General features: G+C 48.4%; 1 long non-coding RNA gene across 1 annotated transcript in view; it reads right to left on the reverse strand.

Annotated features, from left to right (window-relative positions):
* Positions 1–24,330, reverse strand: part of LOC141084641 (uncharacterized) — a 109,182-nt gene that overhangs the window by 29,678 nt on the left and 55,174 nt on the right. The window lies entirely within an intron of this gene.

Below are 24,330 nucleotides of genomic sequence, written 5' to 3' on the forward strand. Positions count from 1 at the left end.
ATTTTGGCGCGCACGGCGCACCGTCAAAAGTGCGCAGCGCAGGTCAAAGCGCAACTAGCGCACGGCCTGCGCACGATCTGCGCACCCTATGCTAAAGATAGGGTGCGCCGATCGCAGGCGCCGCTGTCCGCTAGTAGGCGGCGCTACAAGCAAGGGGCGGGCACGCCGGGCAGAGAGCCGGCTCGGGGGCGGAGCTACCCCCGGCCGTGCGTGCGCTGAAAAAGCGCTAATGTGAAACCGGCCTAATACATAAAAATTATAATATGTTAGTAAATCAGACGTTCTAATAGCAAAGAGAGATTGCTTTGGAGAAATGGGAGTCGGGCTCTCCCAAGGAGGCTGGCTGTATATGGAGTCTTATTGACAATGGTCATGGGGAAAACATCTGCAAATGAGAATAAAATAAAAACCAGCTAGTGTCACCCACAGGAGGTTGTTACTTAAAGGCGGGGGCGGACACTGACACCTTGGGGACCCTGAAAGAAATGTGTTTGGACCCCTCTCTCTCCCCATTACGATACATATGATGAGGGCAATATGGCAATGGGACACTCGGAGCCTCAGGCTACGATCAAGAGACCAGATTTCCTTCATTATTACTGCCCTACAAGCAGGGGCGTACATAGCAATACAGGGCCCCATAGCAAAAGATCTATTTGGACCTCCACATAACTCTATATGTATACTTATAATTTTTCTCTGCGATGGATATCTAATATATAAAGCTCAAAGTGTGTATGTATGTATGTATGTATGTGGGTATGTATGTGTGTATGTGTGTATGTATGTATGTATGTATGTATGTGTGTATGTGTTTATGTCCGAGATAGGCATCCACACCGTCGCAGCTACAGCCGCAAAATTTGGCCCAGTCACACGTCTGGACCCAAAGAGCGTCCTAAGCTATGGTGTGAGGCGAAATTTTAACCCCGCGCGTTCCAATTCACCAAATAATTTTGCCCCTATCTACATACTGGGGGAAAAAGTGTGTGAGCATCAAGCCCTGCCCCTCATTATGATGTCATAATGCCCCTATTTGCATAATGGGGAAGCAGTGTGTGCGCATCAAGACCCGCCCCTCATTAAGATGTCACAATGGTTGCCATGGCGACGCTGATGTCATCATAGGTTGCAAGCCCTGCCGCCGCTCATTATGATGTCATAATGGTTGACTATGGGATCAAGGATGTGTGATTGGTATATGGGCACTGGACTATGGGATGGCAGATATGTATGATGGGTATATGGTCACGGGACTATGGGATGGAGGATATTTATGATGGGTATATGGGCATGGGACTATGAGATAAAGGATGTGTGATGGGTATATGGGCACGGGACTATGGGATGGCGGATATGCATGATGGGTATATGGGCACGGGACTATGGGATGGAGGATATGTATGACGGGTATATGGGCATGGGAGTATGGGATGGAGGATATGTATGAAGGGTATATGGGCACGGGACTATGGGATGGAGGATATGTATGATGGGTATATGGGCATGGGACTATGGGATGGAGGATATGTATGATGGGTACATGGGCATGGGACTTTGAGATGAAGGACGTGTGATGGGTATATGGGCACTCAACTATGGGATGGAGGATATGTATGACGGGTATATGGACACAGGACTATGGGATGGCGGATATGGATGATGGGTATATGGGCACAGGACTATGGGATGGAGGATATGTATGATGGGTATATGGGCATGGGATTATGAGATGAAGGACGTGTGATGGGTATATGTGCACTCGACTATGGAATGACGGATATGTATGATGGGTATATGGGCACGGGACTATGGGATGGAGGATATGTATGATGGGTATATGGGCATGGAACTATGGGATGGAGGATATGTATGATGGGTATATGGGCATGGGCCTATAGGATGGAGGATGCGTGATGGGTATATGGGCACTGGACTATGGGATGGAGGATATGTATGATGGGTATATGGGCACAGGTCTATGGGATCGTAGCTATGTATGATGGGTATATGGGCACGGGACTATGGGATGGAGGATAATTATAATTTGTTATAACTAACCACAGTTAGTTACTATGCCCAGGCAGCGCCGGGCACTTCAGCTAGTATATATATATATCCATTAGGAATTAGTTCTGCTTGTTCCAGTGCAGTCATACTTTCAGTCATGTACCTATTAGCATGTCAGCTGTGTCAGTGAATATAGAACTGTAAGACGTGGCTGACACTCTAGTGGGTAAGTGACTGCAAGTGTACAAAGTGCATCCTTGTGTTTATGAGAGCCCAACCAAGTATATATTATATTACATGTCTGGTATATATAACATCTGGTATCTTACTATATTCATTGTCTATGAAACTGAAGGAAATAGCCGAGTGCATTACTCAGCAGCTCTATAGATAATGAATAGAGCAGAGGCTGAGCATGCACAACTCTGTTCCATCCAGGGCAAGACTGCAGACCCCTGTTCTCAGAATCTCTGGGTGGTCACAGTGATCAGCAAGTTATCCACTTTCCAACGGATCACACATATGCCATAAAACTGTAAATACACACTTACAAATGTAAGGGAAAGGAACTAGTTAGGCATGTCTTCTCCGTGATGGGTCTGGAACCGTTGGGGCTGTCACCTAAGTCACAAGGGGAAACGCTTAAAGCGTGAGACCACTCCCTGTACTCGAGTGAAGGGGGTGTGGCCAAGCTGAGTGACGGTTTCAAACAGTTTGGGCAGGAACATTGAACGCATGAGAGACCTGTGAGGTAAAATAAGCTGAGAGGCGACTGGGCAGAGTAGAGGAGAGCTTGGGACAGCATAGCGCTTTGACAGGAGACTACTGACTGAGTACCCCTGAGAAACCGCTGCCCTCGCTGAGACCACTGACACAGCTGACAACTCTGCCACAGCCGCCCCCGCCGACAGCACTGACCGTGAGAGACAAGGTCTGTGAACTGGAATTAGGCATGGGTCGAGACAACACAGCGAACCAGGCTGCCCGTTGTAAACTGTATTTGAGCAGTGCTGCAAGTCTCCATAGTGTTGGGACACTCACCGCTGAGGTAAAAGACGTTTCCCTCCTCATTTCTCCTTCTTCTGGACCCAAGACATGTATCAGGATCCCGAGGACTCGCCCTCATCGTCAGGACCATGAGAGGACACCGCCATCATCAGGATATATTATACCAGCTTTCTCAGGACTGTGTCAGACCTCCACTGCGATGCATCCTAAGCGGCTCCAGTCACGGTCAGGAGTTTAACCGTGACTGACACCTGAGGGTAGTATTTAATTGTAATGTCTGTCTTACTTATTGTTATGTCTTATGTTATCCCCAATAGTGATTCGCTGTATTAGAGAATAATATCCCTCCGTTTTCTCCCTGCGTGGAGTTTTCTGTTGTAAAATAAACCCATATCACCCTTGGTCTGTGTACGGTCTGTTACTGCATCTTACGTGCCTGCAGTCTCATCACACATACACACACACACACATATACCGTACATATACATATACCATATGTACATATATCGTATATACACTCATATTTGCTTTAGATACATACATAGATATACACAAACAGCTCTGGCAAAAATTAAGAGACCACTTTCACATGTTCAGTTTGTCTGATTTTTCTCTTTATAGGTATATTTTTGAGTAAAATGTAAATTGTTCTTTTAGTCTATAAACTTCTGACAACATGTCTTTGAATTTCCAAGTGATACATTTTTTATTTTTTTCTGACATAAAATTATCAAAATTAAAAAAAACCCCAGTGCTTTCAGATGTCAAATAATGCAAAGAAAACAAGTTCATAATCAACTAGAAACAACAATACTAATGTTTAAACTCAGAAAGAGTTGTGAAATCAATATTTTATGGAATTACCATGATTTTTAAAAACAGCTTTCATGCGTCTTGGCATGCTTTCCACCAGTCTTTCACACTACTTCTGTCTCAAAAATTTAAGCAATTCTTCTTTGTTTGATGGCTTGTGACTATCCATCATCCTCTTGATTACATTCCAGATATTCCACATATACGGTACATACATGCACACCTATACCATACATATATACACACACACATACAGTGGGGAAAAAAAGTATTTAGTCAGTCAGCAATAGTGCAAGTTCCACCACTTAAAAAGATGAGAGGCGTCTGTAATTTACATCATAGGTAGACCTCAACTATGGGAGACAAACTGAGAAAAAAAAATCCAGAAAATCACATTGTCTGTTTTTTTTTCATTTTATTTGCATATTATGGTGGAAAATAAGTATTTGGTCAGAAACAAGCAATCAAGATTTCTGGCTCTCACAGACCTGTAACTTCTTCTTTAAGAGTCTCCTCTTTCCTCCACTCATTACCTGTAGTAATGGCACCTGTTTAAACTTGTTATCAGTATAAAAAGACACCTGTGCACACCCTCAAACAGTCTGACTCCAAACTCCACTATGGTGGAAGACCAAAGAGCTGTCAAAGGACACCAGAAACAAAATTGTAGCCCTGCACCAGGCTGGGAAGACTGAATCTGCAATAGCCAACCAGCTTGGAGTGAAGAAATCAACTGTGGGAGCAATAATTAGAAAATGGAAGACATACAAGACCACTGATAATCTCCCTCGATCTGGTGCTCCACGCAAAATCCCACCCCGTGGGGTCAGAATGATAACAAGAACGGTGAGCAAAAATCCCAGAACCACGCGGGGGGACCTAGTGAATGAACTGCAGAGAGCTGGGAACAATGTAACAAGGCCTACCATAAGTAACACACTACGCCACCATGGACTCAGATCCTGCAGTGCCAGACGTGTCCCACTGCTTAAGCCTGTACATGTCCGGGCCCGTCTGAAGTTTGCTAGAGAGCATTTGGATGATCCAGAGGAGTTTTGGGAGAATGTCCTATGGTCTGATGAAACCAAACTGGAACTGTTTGGTAGAAACACAACTTGTCGTGTTTGGAGGAAAAATAATACTGAGTTGCATCCATCAAACACCATACCTACTGTAAAGCATGGTGGTGGAAACATCATGCTTTGGGGCTGTTTCTCTGCAAAGGGGCCAGGATGACTGATCCGGGTACATGAAAGAATGAATGGGGCCATGTATCGTGAGATTTTGAGTGCAAACCTCCTTCCATCAGCAAGGGCATTGAAGATGAAACGTGGCTGGGTCTTTCAACATGACAATGATCCAAAGCATACCGCCAGGGCAACGATGGAGTGGCTTCGTAAGAAGCTTTTCAAGGTCCTGGAGTGGCCTAGCCAGTCTCCAGATCTCAACCCTATAGAAAACCTTTGGAGGGAGTTGAAAGTCCGTGTTGCCAAGCGAAAAGCCAAAAACATCACTGCTCTAGAGGAGATCTGCATGGAGGAATGGGCCAACATACCAACAACAGTGTGTGGCAACCTTGTGAAGACTTACAGAAAACGTATGACCTCTGTCATTGCCAACAAAGGATATATCACAAACTATTGAGATGAAATTTTGTTTCTGACCAAATACTTATTTTCCACCATAATATGCAAATAAAATGAAAAAAAAACAGACAATGTGATTTTCTGGATTTTTTTTTCTCAGTTTGTCTCCCATAGTTGAGGTCTACCTATGATGTAAATTACAGACGCCTCTCATCTTTTTAAGTGGTGGAACTTGCACTATTGCTGACTGACTAAATACTTTTTTTCCCCACTGTATATACAAACACACACATACTAGTCTATGACATCGGCAACGTAGTTCAGAGATCAGCTGGAGATGGCTGCAGAACCCGCTGTGGGTGATGGGGACACAGATCAGAGAGGATTTCAGCTCCATGCTGCTGCTGTCATACTCTCCCATACATTGAGCCCTCCTTCCCCACCTCTTCACTGGGAGATGCTGCAGCCTGCTGGGAATGAAACAATGGGGAGAGCAGAAGACAAAACCTAAGTCCTGTTCTATCTCCACAGTTGTTTCCTGTGTGCTGTGCCGCTGTCGACCCAGACTACATGTGAATACTCAGCATTGGGACGCGCCATGCAGGGGGACAAAGACATCAGTTAGGGAGAGCTCTCATCAATCTGGTGTGGAAAGCATTCATTGGACAGCGTCTCTCTCCCTGCGTGACATGACCCCTTTTTGAATTCCTGCATTCTGCGCAGCGCTCTCTCCCCAGCTCTCGGTATTTGCATGATTTTAGAAAATAGTGAGAGGGGCCTGAACGGTGCTGCATGACACTGGGCCCCTCTCACTCCTGTCCTTAATCTTGACTGAGTGACCCCATAGTGGTTACATGGTCTGCTGCTATTGACAGTACACCCCTGCCCGGTGAAGTTGCACAGGCTGCTCTGGCAGTATGTCCGCCACTGCTTATAGGATAGCAACTACCACTAGTGAGATAGTGTTCTTTTAAAAAGAAAAAAAGAAGTTTAATACTGACATTTGGTATAGAGATATTAGCATTTATCTGTTTCTTTACGGGGGTCCATTTTGGAAGTGATGTTAGAGGGATTTTCTTACTTAAGACAATGTCTAAGAAACTGATCACCAGCTTTTATTTTATTTGAATGCTTCAGTATTAATATTGTTACCATTTTACTATTAGTTCCTGTCACTGCCATGGTCCTAAAATATCTATTGCTCAGCGATCAAAAAATGTCATGTGCCCAAAAATGGTACCAATAAAAATGTCAACTTGTCCTGCAAAAAACAAGACCTCGCATTACTCTGTGGGCCAAAATATGGAAAAATTATAGCTCTCAAAATGTGGTGATGCAAAAACTATTTTTTGCAATAAAAAGCATGTTTTAGTGTGTGGCAGCTGCCAAACATAAAAACCTGCTTTAAAAAGCCATAAAAACCCACTATAAATAGTAAACCAAACCCCCCTTTGTCATCTCCTTAGTTAGGGAAAAAAATAAAATAAATAAATGTATTTATTTCAATTTTCCCATTAGGGTTAGGGTTAGGATTAGGGCTAAAGTTAGGGTTAGGGTTGGCGCTAAAGTTAGGGTTGGGGCTAAAGTTAGGATTAGGATTGGTGCTAAAGTTAGGGTTAGGGTTGGGGCTAAAGTAAGAGTTAGGGTTGGGGCTAAAGTTTGGGTTAGGGTTGGGGCTAAAGTTAGGGTTAGGGTTGGGGCTAAACTTAGGGTTAGGGTTAGAGTTGGAATTAGGGTTAATGTTGGGATTAGGGTTAGGAGTGTGTTAGGGTTAGGATTGGAGATAGAATGGGGGGTTTACACTGTTTAGGCATATCAGGGGCTCTCCAAAAGCGACATGGCATCTGATCTTAATTTAAGCCAATTCTGCGTTGAAAAAGTCAAACGGTGCTCCTTCCCTTCCGAGCTCTGCCATGCACCCAAACAGTGGTTTACCCTCACATATGGCGTACATACAAAACAGTGTAAGAAATCCAAAATGATGGTGTTAGGCGTTGGATTCCTGCGACTGCACAACAGGAATCCAGAGCCGTACATCCAGCGGTCTCCCATTCCCCTCCGACTACTCAGGGTCCTGCTCAGCAATCCCGGCGATCCAGGCATCCTGCCCAGACTTGCTCTGTGAGCCTGGATGTTGCTGCCACCTCTGGAGCAGCAATGGTAGCGCAACCTGCTCTGCAGGGAACCGCTCCAGAGGCTAAGTCCTCTCGCCATGCTGCTGGCCATGCCCGCAAGATGACCTCTCAGTGGAGAGCAGGGGTCACATGCTCAGGTCCTGTGTCGGATCTGATTGGTCCTTCCCAGAGTACTGGAAGGTCCCAGAAGCACATGGCTATAAAAAGCCTGCATGGCGGCTTGGCCATGCGCTAGTGTAGACTATTATGCTGTGTGTGTAAGGTGATGGATGCATGTGTCTGGTGACTGACTTATTTGAAACCCCCTTCCCTTTGATAATACGAATGGTGACAGAGTGTTGGTTATAGTCAGCTCCAGTTAGTGGCAAGCTAAGCACCACTGTGCTTACCGCACTGTACACTAGCGTCCGACGGTGTTCGGCTTTCTGGTGCCGTCATCTAGTGGCTATTGTTTCCGGCTCGCTGCAGTAGCAGCATTGATTGGCGTTCGCGGCTGCGACGCCACACGCCAGCTGGTCCTGTGGAATTAACAGGCCCAGCGCTCATTCCTAATTTATATTAGGGCATCTCTGTGGCTTAACAGAGTCGACCTTCACTCCTCGGGTGACGTTAACCCGAGTGCAGCACTTCGCCAGCTAGCAAATCTGCCATTGTCCAGAAGCGGTCTTGTCACCTACCGCACGGTGGACCCCGGGCGGCGAACGGACCTCCTATTATTTATATTTGGTGTGTTCCGCCGTCCCTAACATTACACTAGCGCCAGGGTCTGGCTGGTAATGGCAGACGTGCAGCAACTGTAGCGCTACATTTGGCAGCTGGAGAGCAGGTTGGCGGCTATTGAGAGCGCCAACTCAGCTGCGAATGCTGCGCTAGCTGCTGCTCAGACAGTCGCTGAGGCTGTCTAACGTGTGCCCGCATGTTTGCCCACGCCGACAATTTCTCGCCTCCCACTCCCCGACAAGTTTTCGGGTGACAGCGCCACCTGTAGGGGATTCGTGAGCCAGTGCTCTATTCAGCTTGAGTTACTGGCTGCACGGTTCCCTACAGAGTAGGCTAAGGTGGGCTTTATTGTCTCACTGTTGTCTGGCAAGGCATTATAGTGGGCTGCGCCATTGTGAGAACGTGATGATCCCGTGGTTCAGGGTGCTGCTCGGTTCCTCGCGGCCCTGAAGCAGGTCTTTTTGGAACACGGATCACGCACGATACCTCACTCCTATTATTATCCATAACACAGGGGTCGCTCTCGGTTAGCCATTATGCCATCCGGTTCCGGACATTGGCTTCCGAATTAGAGTGGCCACACAAAGCATTAGTTGGTTGGAGTGGGTTAGCTGAGAACGTCAAAGATGCTCTAGCTACCAGAGAGGTTCCCACAAGTCTGGAGGAACTGATTGCCGTCTCCACTTGCATTGACCTCCGGTTTACGGAGCGCGGGCTGGAACATGCACAATCCAGACTTAGGGTTAATTTGGCTCCCTGTTATGAGTTCATTTTCTCCTTCACCTCTGATGTCTGATGAACTCCCTCTGCTCGTGAAAGGAGGTAGTGAAATTGATCTGGATGGGAAGAACCTGTCATCTGAACAGGTGGAGTGTGATTGGACATCCGGAATTTCTGAGTGGATTTAAGGCAGCCGACGCCCTGCTGGGTTGCTGGTGATCCTTTCTGCTCTGAGCTCTGGCATCCAGCTTAGTTCCTGTCTACTAAAAGCTAAGTTTTTTCTCTGCTATTTTTCCATGAGATTTTGTCTGTTTACTTAGTGTTTGTGTTCAGCCTGCCCTGGTTGGGACGGTCCGAACTCCATTTTTGTCTCTGATCAGTTGATCTCTTTGCTCTGTCTTCAGAATATACCTGAGTGCTGATATAGTGATTTTGAAGTCTAGTGACTTCAGGGCCTTTTCTATCAGACGTGTTGGACATTATTTTTGGCAGGGTTTTTTGCGTGATTGCAGCCAGCATCTTTTCTGTCCTTTCCTATCTAGTTAGTTGGGCCCCATCATTTGCTCAGCCTGTCTTTCTGTCTGTGTTTGTGTTTTCATCTGTTTTTCACCGACAATACATGTTGGGGGCTGTCTATTGCTTTGGGGTCTGCTCTGGGGCAGTTTAGATTTCCCCTTTCTTTCTTTAGGCTTATTTATCTCTCCGGCTGTGACGAGGGGTCTAGGGCACCGTAGGAACCCCCCATGGCTACTGTTAGTTGTGGTGAATAGGATCAGGGGTCTGCAATCCGCTAGCTACAAACCTCTCCGGTTTTCTGGACTTAGCTTGTGTTTTTGTTTTTTCCTCCTCCGGTGACTCATTCATAACAGCTCCCACCTTCACCGAGCCGCTAAGAGATCCCACACAGGAGCTCTCATCCTCCGAACCTATGGAGGTGTCTCGCACCGGCCCCAAGCCACGTCCGATGCGAAGCTCCGTACATTGCTATCAATGGCGACAAGTTTGGTCATTCGGCTAGCACGTGTCCACAGCGCTCAAAAAAATGACCACGTCCAGTGGCCGTAGGTGGTGGTCAGTCCAATATGCAACCCTTTTCCCCTAAACTGGTATTCCGGGGCACTTTAGATAGTAGGGCGTCCACCTGGGAGGCAGAGGTTACCGTGGATTCCGGGGCCGAAGGGAACTTTATGTCCTCGACCTTCGCCCAGAAACATGCTATTCCACTGGTGTTACTGCCCCAACCTCTGACCATTAGGGTGGTTAACGGTGCACCTTTACCATCTCAGGTGACCCACCAGGCAGCTCCACTCGGGCTCTCTATCTCACCCTCTCATCGTGAGGTCCTGTCCCTGCTCATTTTGCCTGATGGCATCGACCAGGTGCTTTTCGGGGTTCCCTGGCTCTGTTGCCACTCCCCTCATATTGATTGGGCTTCGGGGAGTATACTGGGTGGGAGCAAGGACTGTGAGGGAAGGTGCCTGGGGGGCAGTGTTCAGGTAGCTTCCACTGAAGTGCCTGCGGATCTTTCCGCGCTTCCGAAGCCCTACCACCAGTACGCGGACGTCTTCTCTAAGAAGTCTGCGGAGACGCTCCCGCCACACCGTCCTTATGATTGCCCGATAGATCTCTTGCCAGGCACAGAACCTCCTAGAGGCTGTGTATATCCGCTATCACTCCCTGAGAGAGAGGCTATGCCTCAATATATCCGGGAGAACCTGGCTAGAGGTTTTATCAGAAAATTGGTGTCGCCGGCTGGTGCAGGGTTCTTCTTCATACAGAAGAAGAACAGAGAGTTACGTCCCTGCATTGACTACAGAGGTCTCAACGCTATCACGGTCAAAAACAAATACCCTCTCCCATTGATCTCTGAGTTATTTGACAGGTTGCAAGGGGCCCGGATCTTTATAAAATTGGATCTACGGGGGGCGTACAACCTGATCCGCATTCGCGAAGGAGATGAGTGGAAGACAGCTTTTAATACTAGGGATGGCCATTACGAACACCTGGTCATGCCCTTTGGCCTTTGTAATGCGCCTGCTGTCTTCCAGGATTTTGTTAACGACGTCTTCCGCGACATGCTCTCTACCTCGGTGGTGGTCTATCTGGATGACATACTCATCTACTCGCCAGATTTGACCACCCACGGAGAGACGTCTGCAGGGTCTTCGACCGTCTGCTGGCGAGCTGTCTCTTTGCCAAGCTGGAGAAGTGCCAGTTTGAGCAGGAGTCCTTGCCGTTCCTTGGCTATATCATCTCGGCCCAGGGGTTGGCTATGGATCCTGCCAAACTGCAGGCGGTGATGGATTGGCAGGAACCCCACTCAAAGCAGTGCAGCCCTTTTTAGGGTTCATGAATTATTGCTGCCAGTTTATACCACACTTTTCCACACTGGTGGCTCCTTTGGTTGCTCTCACTAAAAAAGGAGCTAACCCCAATGCTTCATCTGAACAGGTCTCCAAGGCCTTCACGTCTATAAAATCTCATTTTGCTGGCGCTCCCATCTTACATTGTCCCGATGTAGATAAGCCATTTATTCTGGAGGTTGATGCCTCTTCCGTCGGTGCAGGAGCAGTCCTTTTCCAGAAGGATGCTCAAGGTCAGAAGCATCCCTGCTTCTTCTTCTCAAAGACCTTCTCACCGGCGGAGAAGAATTACTCCATCGGTGACAGGGAGTTGCTAGCCATGAAGTTGGCCTTTTCCCAGTGGAGACATCTCCCTTCCAGGTATATACGGACCATAAAAATCTGGTCTATTTACAGACGGCCCAGCGCTTGAACGCTCGTCAGGCTAGGTGGTCGCTCTTCTTTTCCCGCTTCCGCTTTACCCTGCATTATCTCTCAGGGGAAAAGAACGTCCGTGCGGATGCTCTCTCACGCTCGGTGGCTTCTGCGGAAGAAGGAGAGGCTGAGACTCGGCTAATTCTCCTGCCGGAGAGTTTTACGACCGTGGCTCCAGTTGCTCTCGAGTCAGTGCCACCGGGCAAGACCTTGGTGCCTCCCCAGCTACGGCCGGAGGTTCTCACTTGGGCACATGCCTCCAGGGTAGGTGGTCACTTTGGCAATAAGCGGACCACTGAACTCCTGGCAAGGTCATATTGGTGGCCGCATAAGGCTCGAGATGTTAATGAATACGTACAAGCATGCGTCTCGTGTGCACGGAACAGACCCTCTAGACAGAGGCTGGTGGGGCTTTTGTATCCTCTGCCAGTGGCGGATAGACCTTGGGAGATGGTTGGCATGGACTTCGTGGTTGGCCTGCCCAAGTCTGGCAGCAGTACGGTCATCTGGGTGGTCACCGACCATTTTTCCAAAATGGTGCATCTGGTGTCACTAGCACGGTTGCCTTCCGCTCGTGGTCTTGCCACTCTGTTCGTAAAGCACGTATTCCGTTTATATGGCAAGCCGGACAAAATCGTTAGTGATCGAGGTCCCCAGTTCGCGTCTCAGTTTTGGAGGGAGCTCTGCAGTCTACTCAGCATCGAGCTAAACCTGTCCTCCGCATACCATCTCGAGACGAACGGCATGGTTGAGAGAGCCAACCAAACCTTGGTCACGTACCTGCGGCATTTTGTCTCTGCCAGGCAGGATGACTGGGCATTCGTGTTGAGCAATACCACGGATCGGATTGTATCGGCCGATATCAAAAAAGTCCCGGAAGTCCTATTCAAGTCAATAGAACAGAAATATCGGAATTAAAAACAACCCTTTCTTTCCTTGTAGGTTAATTCTACATGAAGAAAAACAACTAATAATAATGTAGAATGTATTGTGGGAGGTGTAGGAGACATTAAAGCCATAGAGGTTTAGCCCAATCAAATGGAATAGCAGGAATTAAATTTTTTTTTTAAGGACGTTCGGAGTTACAAAGATATTGACTATGTTAACCTCTTTTATATTTTGTCAGATATGTATGTTTCACTACTTCCTGCTCTTCACCTTCTGTTCTACTTCTCCCACACTTTCTCCTTCATCATCCTCAGCAGCAGCATCTTTTTCATCAACTTCTTCTTCACCTTATTCATCTTCTTCTTCTTCGCCTTCTTCCTATTATCCTTTTTTTTACATTCTTCATATTCTTCTTATTCAACTATTATTCTTCTTCATATTCTACTTCTTCATCTTCTTCCTATTCTTCTTCTTCATCATATTCTTATTTGTGACAGGCATTCCTGTAGTTGTTATCTATAAAAGTTTGAACATTACACCTTCCGTTCTGCCTGTCACAAAAGATTTACAACAGGATTTGTCCGCGTTCAGTTTGGCCTGCAGCAGGCATTTTCCAGGGGCACCACGAGGAGGAACGGACTCACCCCCATACACTGCTTAGTCTTCTTCTGCTTATTATTTAGATAATATAATTTGCTCTGATTTTTAGTCTTATGCTAAATGTTCTTCTGCTTTTGGTTTTTCAGCTTCTTGGTCTTCTGTCTCTTGTTGTTCTGCATCTTGGTGGTTGTCTTCATGTTCTTGTCCTCTTGGTCATCTTCTTCAGGGTCATCTTTTTGGTCTTCTTCGGTGTAGTCTTCAGGGTCGTCGTCTTCAGGGTCGTCGTCAGGGAGATCCAGAGTGAGAACCAAAAACCATTTCCACAAGCTCGAACTTGGAAAAGTAGCAGAAGGTACAAGAAGGCTGAGGAACTGCTGAGTACCAGCTGATGGTGTTGGAACCCGGAGGGGCAGCATAAGGAACAAGAGCCAATGGAAAAACTGTGGACCATCTGACGGTGCTGGAACACGGTTACTAAGCAGGAGGTACCTGTGCTACAAAGCACTACCAAGGACCAGCAGACATTGCTAGAACTTGGATACCGAGAAGGAGGCACCTAGGCCCAAGGCACTGACGAGAACCAGCTGATGGTGCTGGAACCCGGATGGGTAGCAGAAGCTGCAAGAGCAAATGGAACTAGCGAGTACCAGCTGACGGTGCTGGAACCCAGAGGGGCAGCAGAAGGAACAAGAGCCAATGGTACAACCGTGGACAGCTGACGGTGCTGGAACATGGTTACTAAGCAGGAGGTACCTGTGCTACAAAGCACTACCGAGGACCAGCAGACATTGCTGGAACTCGGATACCGAGAAGGAGGCACCTAGGCCAAAGGCACTGCCGAGAACCAGCTGAAGGTGCTGGAACCTGGATGGGTAGCAGAAGCTGCAAGAGCAAATGGAACTAGTGAGGACCAGCTGAGGGTGCTGGAACCCGGAGGGGCAGCAGAAGGAACAAGAGACAATGGCACAACCATGGACCAGCTGACGGTGCTGGAACATGGTTACTAAGCAGGAGGTACCTGTGCTACAAAGCACTACCAAGGACCAGCAGACGTTGCTGGAACTCGGATACCGAGAAGGAGGCACCTAGGCCAAAGGCACTGCTGAGAACCAGCTGACGCTGCTGGAACCAAGATGGGTAGCAGAATGTACCCATAATAAACAAAGTTGCAAGGCCGCGAGCAGGCCGCAGTTACCGAAACCCACAGTCCAACAGGGGGTGCTTGTCCTATTGGCACTACGGAACCAGCCTTTATTACCAGAACCCGCAGCCCACATAGGAAGCACCTAAACTGCAGGCACCATAGACTCAGCTAACCCCACCGCAACATGACAGGACAATGTATTGGTGGCAAAGTGACGTTGACAATCCCCGGAAACAGCAGGCATGCTGGAACCAGGCTGGGCAGGAGGAAGTACCCATGCCAAAGACACTTCTGAGCAGCAACTGGCGATGTTGGAGCCCAGGGTCAATCATGCAGCAGGCTGAGGCCTACTTGGAGCAAGTAGTAAATAAGATGTAGTGTGATTTTGGAGGCAGCAGGAGACTTTGTCGTCCACACAGCAGGGGAGCAGCTGGCGTTACTGAACCCCACTAACACTGGAGCATGTGTTTTTCTCTGTGCAGATGGCACTTCTGAGCAACAACTGGCTGTGTTGAAGCCGAGGATCAATCATGGAGCAGGCTGAGGCCTACTTGAAGCAAGTTTTATATCGGTTGTACGGTACTACTAATTGTAACCATGCTCCACTTAGGCCTCTGGCTCCACTGTCTCTAGCATTTCCCTTGGCCTCCAACCCCGCCAGTTGCTGCTCAGAAGTGGCATCTGCACAATCCACACTTGTTCCTGTGTTACTGGGGCCCATTCATGTCAGTTGATCCCCTGATGTGTGTCCGGCAATGTCTCCTGCTCTGTCCACATTCCCACTACTATTAGTGCCGTCTTCATAGAGAAAAACACACTAGCTCCTGTGTTAGTGGGGTTCAGTAACGTCAGCTGTTCCCCTGCTGTGTGGACGGCAATGACTCCTGCTGCCTCCACATTCAAAAAACAGCAGGCCTCAGCCTGCTCCATGCTTGATCCTGGGCTCCAACAATGCCAGTAGGTGTTCAGAAGTGCCATCTTCACAGAAAAAGACACACTAGCTTCTGTGTTAGTGGGGTTCAGTAACGTCAGCTGTTCCCCTGCTGTGTGGACGGCAATGTCTCCTGCTGCCTCCACATTCAAAAAACATCAGGCCTCAGCCTGCTCCATGATTGATCCTGGGCTTCAACACAGCCAGTTGTTGCTTGGAAGTGCAAGGTCTCCTGCTCTGTCCACATTCCCACTACTAGTAATGGGAATGTGGACAGAGCAGGAGACATTGCCGGACACACATCAGGGGATCAACTGACGTGACTGAGCCCCAGTAACACAGGAACAAGTGTGGATTGTGCAGACGCCACTTCAGAGCAGCAACTGGCGTGGTTGGAGGCCAGGGGAAATGCTGGAGACAGTGGAGCCAGAGGCCTAAGTGGAGCACAGTTAAAAATCAGTAGTAGATTGTGGAGGGAGCAGGAGATTTTGCCGTCAACACAGCAGGGGAGCAGCTGGTGTTACTGAACCCCACTAGCACAGGAGCTAGTGTTTTTCTCTGTGCAGATGGCACTTCTGAGTGACAACTGGCTGTGTTGAGGCCCAGGGATTACAGTTCAGGTGGTAGAAACATGAACACAACAGGAGACCTGGATACTGTTGGCAACCAATTATTTATTCTGGAAGAGGACTGACAAATTCTGGCGAGATCCAGGCCTTGCTTATTTTCAGAAAAGTAAGCAGGTCAACATTATCGGAGGATAGTCGCATGCGACGGTCTGTTAGTACACCACCTGCGGCACTAAAGACGCGTTCCAATAATACACTGGTAGCAGGGCAAGCCAGCACCTCCAATGGATACTGGCTAAGCTCTGGCCATGTATCCAGCTTAGAGACCGAAAACTTGAAGGGGGAAGAGCCATCTGGGAGCTCACTGACAGGGCAAGACATGTAGTCTGTCACCATCTAGCGGAAACGCTGCCTCCTGCTGACTGGAGCCATCTGTAATGATGTAGACATTTGTGGCGGACACACAAAATTTTGCCACATTTGGGCCATACTGGTCTTGCCTTGTGCTGAGGCGCTGCCTCTGCTCCCTCTTTGTGCAGAGCTTCCTCCACTGCCTCGATGCACAGAGCTGCTTTGTAAAGCACTAGCAGCACTGCTGTCGGGTGGAATGGAGAACATGATGGACTGCACCAGTGTGTCTTGGTACTGCCGCATTTTATGCTCCCGGTTCAACGGTGGTATGAGGCTTTGTAAGTTGTCCCGGTAGCGAGGATCTAGGAGGGTGTACACCCAATAATCAGTCATGTTGAGAATGTAGGCGATGCGGCGGTCGTTTCTCAGGCACTGCAGCATGAAATCAACCATGTGCTGCAGACTCCCAACTGCCAAAGAAACGCTGTCCCCTACTTGAGTCGTCTTCTCTGCCTGCTCTGCATCACCCCACCCTCGCTATATATACTGACTAGAGCATTGTGTTCCTTCCTCCTCTGGAGAGATGTCTTCCTCCTCCATTGACTCCTTCTCATCCTCCTCACAAAGTGTCCCCTGTCTAGGCCTTTGTGAGGAATCACGTAGCACAGACTGTCCAGAAGCAGATGGCATTTGTGACTCCTCATCCTCCACCTCTTCCAAAACCTCCTCCCTTAGTGCTTGCAGTGTTTTTTGAAGCAGGCAGATAAGGGGGACAGTCATGCTCACTAGTGCATCATCTGCACTGGCCATCCGCGTGGAATCATCGAAGGCACGCAAAACGAGGCAGATGTCCTTCATAGAGGCCCACTCAGTGGTGCTGAAGTGTGACCGGCGCACAGTGCGACTTGTTTGCGCCTGATGCAGCTGGTACTCCATGACTGCTGCCTGCTGCCCCACACAACCGCTCCAACATATGTAACATTGAATTCCACCTGGTGGGTAGGTCACATATGATGCGATGTTCGGGAAGGCGTAATCGGCGCTGCAGAGCAGCAAGGCGCGATCTTGCCGTGCTGGAACGCCGCAAGTGATCGCACTCTATGCGGACCTTGTGCAACAGTTCATCAAGATCCGGATAGTCCCTCAGAAAGCTCTGCACGACCAAGTTCAGCACATGTGCCAGACATGGGATGTGAGTGAGGTTGCCTAGGCCCAGAGCTGCCACCAGATTTCGGCCATTGTCACACACTACCAAGCATGGCAGGAGATTCGCTGGCACAAACCACACGTCGCTCTCGTTCTTGGTGGCATTCCAGAGCTCCTGCGCTGTGTGGCTTCGATTCCCCAAAGAAATTAATTTGAGTACGGCCTGTTGACGTTTGGCCATGGCTGTGCTCATATCGGTAGTAACAGGCTCCTGCAGCGCTGTTTCTGAGGAACTAGAGTAGGAGGAGTCAATGTGTAGAGACTGGATTCCTGCAATCCGTGGAGCTGGCAGAACACGTACAGCGCCACTCTCCAGATCTGTATCCAGCTCCACAACATTGACCCAATGGGCAGTGAGGGAAAGGTATCGTCCCTGTCCATGGTTACTGGTCCACGCATCGGTGGTCAGGTGGACCTTGCTACTGACGGCGTTTAGTAGCGCATGTTTTATTTTTCCCTCCACATGCTTTTGCAGGGCAGGGACGGCTTGCCTGCTGAAATAAAAGCGGCTGGGCACAGTGTATTGTGGGACTGCCAATGCCATGAAGTTCCGGAAGGTGTCAGTCTCCACCAGCCTGAATGAGAGCATTTCAAGGGCCAGTAGTTTGGCAATGCCAGCATTCAGAGCCTGTGCTCGGGGATGGTTTGCTGAGTATGGCCGCCTTTTATCCTATGCCTGTGCTACTGATGGCTGTAGAGTGGCCTGGGAGTGTGAGGATGACTGGGAACGTGGTGCTGTGGGTGGAATGTCACTGGGTCTCCGGACAACAGTGCCAGAGGTTCTTCCTTGGCGATTCTGTGAGGAAGCCGAACCAGCTGTGTGTGAGCTGGAGGAAGAGGACCCAACACGAGCTGAAGAGGTGGTAGGTGGTGCTGTACGTTGGCCTACGTCTTCAGTGTGTCTGTGTAACTCCACCTCCTGCTTGGTTCGCACATGTTTCCACATATTTGTGGTATTGAGGTTGCTGACATTTTTCCCTCTTTTGACTTTCTGACGACACAGCTTGCATTTGACAAAGCAAATGTCATCTGCAACTGTGTCAAAAAAGGACCACGCACTGCAAGTCTTGGGAGCGGCCGTTTTGGCTTTTGGAAGAGGAATGCTCCCAACGGGTGCTGAAGTGGAGGCTACAGGCAACCAAGTCTGCCCCCTCCCTCTCCCTCCTGTTTTGGCCATTCGGGGAATCTCTTCCTCAGAGCTGCTCCCACCACCTTCCTGTTCCTCACGCCATGATGGGTCAAGGACCTCATCATCTACACTCCCCTCTTCAAACACCTGCTTCTCCTGGGTTGTCTCGCCAGCACCGTACGCAACAGAATATGGCACCTGAGTCTCGTCATCATCTGATGCGTACTGAGGTGTGCTGACCATAGGCACTGGCCCACCCACCTCTTCAGATTCAGAGGGACAAAGAAGTTGTGCATCACTGCATACTCCCTCTTCTTCACATTCTTGAATGCTGCTTGGCTGGCACCCTCTTTCCAAGCCAACAGATTCCGAGAACAGAAGTAGAGACTGTGATGGCTCCTGTCCAGGGCTCTCTGACTGCCTGGGCACATTGGCAGGTGGTGAAGAGACAGATGGTTGCTCTTCAGTGCTCTGGTCCAGAGAGGATGTGGAAGACATTGAAGTCGATGTGCTAGCTGCCATCCATCCGACAACGGCTTCAATTTGTTCCTCCCACAGCAGTGGGGCACGGCGAGGTCCTACAAAGCTGCGCATAAAGGACTGTTGCCTGCTAAAACTGGGGGATGCTGACTCACTGGTGCCCGCAGCAGGCACAGAATCCCCACGTCCTCTCCCTGCAGAATCCCCACGTCCTCTCCCTGCTGAAACTCCACGCCCACGCCCACGTGCCTTAAGGTACTGTCACACTAAGCACACTTGTGACGTTATAGCGATATCGCTAGCGATATCGCTGTGTGTGATACTTACCTACAACCCACTCCCCTGCTGCTTATCGCTGATCACGCGAGAACGTCCTGGACTGTTTCTCATCGTCAGCTTCTTGCGGCGCTTCCTGCTGTGACGACGAGCTACGCGTGGAGCCGGGCGGGAGGACGCAGGATCGCCTGGTGTGACAGGTAAGTAGCAACCCCCGTCCCCAGCGATGTCGCTGTTGAGATCTGTCTGTGTGGCAGCTCACTAGCGACCACTTAGTGATGTACCAGCGATCCTGACCGTGTCATATCGCTGGTCGGGATCGCCGGTACATCGCTAAGTGTGACAGTACCTTTACTCCCTGCCTTCTTCATCTTGGTAGACTGATAAAGATAGGCAGAAAAGTACAAAAGAAGAGCGACCAGAATGGTGACCGGTCTGCAAACCCTGTCTTATGAGGAAAGGTTGCAGGATTTGGGAATGTTTAGTTTGCAAAAGAGAAGACTGAGAGGAGACTTAATAGCTGTCTACAAATATCTAAAGGGCTGTCACATTGTAGAAGGATCAACTTTATTCTCATTTGCACAAGGAAAGACTAGAAGCAATGGGATGAAACTGAATGGGAGGAGACACAGATTAGATATTAGAAAAAACTTTTTGACAGTTAGAGTGATCAATGAGTGGAACAGGCTGCCATGAGAAGTGGTGAGTTCTCCTTCAATGGAAGTCTTCAAACAGAGGCTGGACAGACATCTGACTGGGATGATTTAGCGAATCCTGCTTTGAGCAGGGGGTTGGACCAGATGGCCCAGGAGGTCCCTTCCAACTCTACGATTCTATGATTCTATGATTCTATGATTCTACAAAGGGGGGCTTAGTGTGCTTATTCCTGAACAGCTGGTAACAGGTATAAGAAACACTAATTTTATGAAGTGTGTGTGTGGACTACACTTTAATAGGAGCTAATGTGGCCTACACAACTGTCAGATGTAATGTTTGGTGAACTTTATTTTGTTTTTGTTTGTTTTTTAAATTAAAAGGATGTGACCAAAGATTTGAAAGCGATAGTATCACAAACTTTTTGGAGCTATTACAATACAGGAAGGTAACCTACAATGCAAAAGATGAAGCTCCAAAAAATAGGGTAATACTTATCTGGCTGCAGCTGAAGGGCACAAGCCAGAAAAAAGGCTCCTCTATCTACTCCCATATATTGTGTGCAACCAACCAATGTAGATGGATATGAATGGATGCACACTAATAGGAGAATAAAAAATGAGCTGCAATAAAAGAAAAATATGTGTGAGGCAGTGACGCATGCTGAGCAGCCTACAAGCAGACGTGCCTGCAGGATACACTACAGCGTGAGCTGCACTCACACAGAGACCTCTCAGACAGCCGTGAACAGTGCAGATAAATGGGCACTAGCACTGAAAGGCTGCAGAAAGGCTCCGCTCTCTACTCCTATAGTGGTTGCAACCAACGTATATGGATACGGATGGATGCAATTGCACACTAATAGGAGAATGAAAAATTTGCAGCAATAAAAGAAAAATATGTATGAGGCAGTGACACGCTGAGCGGCCTACTAGCAGATGTGCCTGCAGGACACACTACACAGCGTGAGCTGCACTCACAGACCTTAGCCACATTAAGGATAAGAAACCCATAAACACTAATATATACTGTTAAGTAAAGGGTTTAAGGAAAATATGGACAATCGCAAACAACATAAACATAAACACAGAAAAGACAAGCGATCAAAAAAAGTCCAAAAGACTAAATTAATTCAAAGGGTAAAACATTGAATCTTTATTGTGGCATGACCAAGGTATAGGGAAGGTGAAAACAAGTCAAACATGACCATGGTAGCACAAGGGCGACAAAGTGGGGCATACATTGGGCTTGTGGACAGTGGAGGGGAAAACAAGTTGCTTAAACATAGTTATGTTGGTAACATTGAAAATATAGCACCCATCCCCAAAATACACATATTACAAATACCACCCAACAGGATATACTAATATAAAGACACTAGATCAAAGTATACACATCTTTACCTGTTGGAATGGTAGATGAAGGTCCACCCAAGTATGACCCCCCCCAACGCACGTTTCGGCAACTGGCCTTTCTCAAGGCCAGTTGCCGAAACGTGCGTTGGGGGGGTCATACTTGGGTGGACCTTAATCTACCATTCCAACAGGTAAAGATGTGTATACTTTGATCTAGTGTCTTTATATTAGTATATCCTGTTGGGTGGTATTTGTAATATGTGTATTTTGGGGATGGGTGCTATATTTTCAATGTTACCAACATAACTATGTTTAAGCAACTTGTTTTCCCCTCCACTGTCCACAAGCCCAATGTATGCCCCACTTTGTCGCCCTTGTGCTACCATGGTCATGTTTGACTTGTTTTCACTCACAGACCTTGCAGACAGCTGTGAACACTGCTGCAAGGCAAAAGAAAGCTACACTTATTGAGAATGTAGCCTGGGTAAAGCACAATATGATTTTGAAAATCGCTATCACTAACTGTCCCACAGAGTCTTGAACAGCAGCCTGTCCATAACTGAATTCACAGCAGAGTGAACCAGAAATGGCGGCGGCTTTTATAGTGCATCATGACATCATTTCAGCAGCCAATCACAGCCATGCCATTAGTTAGCATGCCAACATGCCTAACAGGATGTGCCCACACTTCTGAGGATTGTCATTGGCTGAATCAAATCAAACTGGCTCATAGCATTATGGGAACTTCCGATTCCGGTATTCGATACGTTAAAAGTATCGGAACTCAGTATCGGAATTCCGATACAGTGAATATCGGCCGATACCCGATACTTGCGGCATCTAAATGCTCAACACTACTGGGCATCCTTGCTACCATGGGCTGAGTTTGCACTGAATAATGCAGTGGCCGATTCCACTGGTCAGACGCCCTTTCTTTTAAACTACGGACAACATCCACGCATCCCTGTCCCGATGCCCGTGTCCTCCGCTGACTCCAGGGTGGCAGACTGGGCAGTGGAGGCTCGCGACATTTGGGATCGCATTCAGGATGCTATCCAGGCCTCTAAAGAAAGGAAAAGGGCGTCCGCCGACACACATCGGCGACCCGCTCCAAGCTTCTCCCCCGGCGACATGGTCTTGCTCTCTTCTCAAAATATCAAGCTGCGAGTCGAGTCCCCCAAGTTCGCGCCACAATACATTGGACCTTTTAAGGTTCTCGAGCATATCAGCTCGGTGGTCTACCGCCTAGCTCTTCAGCCACACTTAGCCATTTCGGACGTTTTCCATGTGTCCCTCGTCAAACCAGTTCATATGGCCCGGTTCTCCGAGTCATCTGCTGGGTCATCAGATTTGTCGTCTGACGAGTTCGAGGTTAACGCCATTGTGGGACGCAAGATTGTCCGTGGCAAAAAATTTTATTTGGTGGATTGGAAGGGTCATGGACCGGAGGCTCTGACCTGGGAGCCGGTGGAGAATATCCATGCTCCACTCCTGATTGTGGACTTTGAGCGCAGCGAGGCTCAGAGGGGGGCCCTAGGAGGGGGGTAATGTTAGGCGTCGGATTCCTGGGACTGCACAACAGGAATCCAGAGCCGTACATCCAGCGACCATCTATTCCCCTCCAACCGCTCAGGGTCCTGCTCAGCAATCCCGGCAATCCAGGCGTCCTGCCCAGACTCGCTCTGTGAGCCTGGATGTTGCTGCCACCTCTGGTGCAGCAATGGTAGCGCAATCTGCTCTGCAGGGAACCGCTCCAGAGGCTAAGTCCTCTCGTCGTGCTGCTGGGCATGCCCGCAAGATGACCTCTCAGTGGAGAGCAGGGGTCACATGCTCAGGTCCTGCGTCGGATCTGATTGGTCCTTCCTAGAGTACTGGAAGGTCCCGGAAGCGCATGGCTATAAAAAGCCCGCATGGCGGCTTGGCCATGCGCTAGTGTAGACTATTATGCTGTGTATGTAAGGTGATGGATGCATGTGTCTGGTGACTGACTTATTTGAAACCCCCTTCCCTCTGATAATACGAATGGTGACAGAGTGCTGGTTATAGTCAGCTCCAGTTAGTGGCAAACTAAGCGCCACTGTGCTTCCCGCACTGTACACTAGCGTCCAACGGTGTCCGGCTTTCCGACGCCGTCGTCTAGTGGCTATTGTTACCGCCGCGCTGCAGTAGCAGCATTGATTGGCGTTCACGGCTGCGACGCCACACGCCAGCTGATCCTGTGGAGTTAACAGGCCCAGCGCTCATTCCTAAGTTATATTAGGGCATCTTTGTGGCTTAACAGAGTCCGCCTTCACTCTTCGGGTGACATCAACCCGAGTGCAGCACTTCGCCAGCTAGCGAGTCTGCCATTGTCAAGCAGCGGTCTTGTCACCTACCACACGGTGGACCCCGGGCGGCGAACGCAACTCCTATTATTTATATTTGGTGCGTTCCGCCATCCCTAACAGATGGAACAATCTCTTTATAAATTATGTATATAGTTGGGACATAAACATAGTTTTTTTTAATAAAAAACCTTTATTATTGATAGGTAGTACATAGCAAAAAAACACACCATCATAATGAATAGGAAATACATAGATAAATAAATTAAAATAGGCCCAGAAATAAGTCATATCTCGCATATATTATATTATGATGGTGTGTTTTTAACTTGTACGGTGCTATGTACTACCTATCAATAGAGTTGAGCGAAACGGGTTGAAAAAATTCAAAAGTCGCCGACTTTTGGCAAAGTCGGGTTTCATGAAACGAAACCCGACCCTAGGATGAGGTCGGCCACGAGGTCGGCGACTTACGCGCCAAAGTCGCGTTTCAAAAGTTTGTTTTGCGCTCTTTTTCAGCCAATCAGGATCCACGGACACTGTGGGCAACGTGATGACATAGGCACGGGTCACCACCATCTTTCAGAAGGGCATGCAAGTGATTGGCTTGCTTTGGTGGTCGTCACAGGGGGTATAAAAGGGCGTGCACGCCGA

This window comes from Dendrobates tinctorius, unplaced genomic scaffold (genome assembly GCF_039654945.1).
Source record: "Dendrobates tinctorius isolate UK_male_01 unplaced genomic scaffold, ASM3965494v1 ptg000026l, whole genome shotgun sequence".
Lineage (NCBI taxonomy): Eukaryota > Metazoa > Chordata > Amphibia > Anura > Dendrobatidae > Dendrobates > Dendrobates tinctorius.